At 41.4% G+C, this 1,470-nt stretch overlaps 1 pseudogene; it reads left to right on the top strand.

Moving 5' to 3' along the window:
- Nucleotides 1-303: 303 nt before the first annotated feature.
- LOC100762734 lies at nucleotides 304-1,152 on the top strand (annotated as a pseudogene).
- The last annotated feature ends 318 nt before the right edge of the window (nucleotides 1,153-1,470 follow it).

Below are 1,470 nucleotides of genomic sequence, written 5' to 3'. Positions count from 1 at the left end.
AAAACTGTCATTGAACACTGATGGCAGTGTTGGGTCAGTGGTGAGTGTGTTTCCAGTATCTCAGGGATGATAGCTCTACATTGTGGTATAGCTTTATTGTGCGAGGGAGGAGGTTCTAAGTAGAATAGATGAAAATAGACCCATGTTGATGAATGAAAACTAGGTATGTATATTGTTTAGAAACATGGAAACAGTTAAAAATTAAAAAGTTGAACATACAAGCTAAGAGGGCCAGTGAACAGGAAACTGCCACACATTCGCAGTGAGGCCTGTCTGCCTGGCCTTCAAGGTTTCACCTTGTTCTCACCAGCCAGCATCGCTGGGTTTTTGGCTTGTACCTTGCAGCTGCAATGGATACAAGTTTGGAACATGACAACTTTGAAAGATATTACTAGGAGACTGAAGTCCATTAGAAATATCTAGAAAGTTACCAAGTCTATGAAGATGGTGCCAGCTGTGAAGTACAACCAAGCTGAGCAGGAGAAACCAGCTCAGGTATACAGAACAGGCTTGTTGACTCTACATGAGAAGGCTGATAGTAAGGGGCCTGAGGACAAGAAGAAACACACACCTTCTTATCAGTGTGTCCTCCAATCGAGGGCTCTGTGGGACTACTCATTCCTCAGTGACTACCCTCATAGCCACTGGAAAAGAAGTTGTTTGTTAGCATTGTTTAAAAAATCATGGAAATATTTTAAGGGATTCACTCTGACCAGTTTTTGGTGCCATTCAAAGACTTGGGATGAAAGCACTTTTGGAGATGAGTAAATCATTGCCCTTAGACTGTTACATTCTGGATATGAGTTTGATGAAGGTGCTATCATTTTTAATCAGTTCAAGTCTGCTGTCTCCTATAAGACAGAAGAGAAGCCCCCTTTATCTCTCAATATCATTACAACTGCTGAGAGCATGAGCATTGAGGATGGCATTGTTGCTGATATGTTGCAGAATTACCAGAAATCCAATCTGTACATCTACCTGAAGGAGTCTGCCACCAATGAGCGCACTGCAAGGATGACGGCTATGGATAACGCCAGCAAGAATGCCTCTGATATGATTAATAAATTGATGCTGATGTTTAACTTCCCCCGCTTGGCTATCATCACAAAGGAGTTGATTGAAATCACCTCTGCGGCTGCTTCTCAGGATTAATGAAAATCAAGTTGCATCCTTAGACAAGAGGTAAAGAAGGAAAACTCGGCAAGCTGATTTTGACTGGCTGCTGTCTTTGTCAAAAGAAATATGGTCCACAGAGATACAGAGACAGCAAAGTGTTTGTAAATTCTTACAACAAACAACGTATCACAAGAAGAAAAGGTAGAAGTTAAACGTGGCATGTATGTGGACTGGGGAGGAACAGGAATCTTACTCTTTAGAACAAAGTGGCATACTATTGCAATGCAACATATATTACTTTTGTAAAAACAAAGACTATTGGCTGGAGAGATGGCTCACTGGGTAAAGGTGCTT

Source organism: Cricetulus griseus, chromosome X (assembly GCF_003668045.3).
Source record: "Cricetulus griseus strain 17A/GY chromosome X, alternate assembly CriGri-PICRH-1.0, whole genome shotgun sequence".
NCBI lineage: Eukaryota > Metazoa > Chordata > Mammalia > Rodentia > Cricetidae > Cricetulus > Cricetulus griseus.
This window is presented reverse-complemented; position numbering and strand designations above follow the sequence as displayed.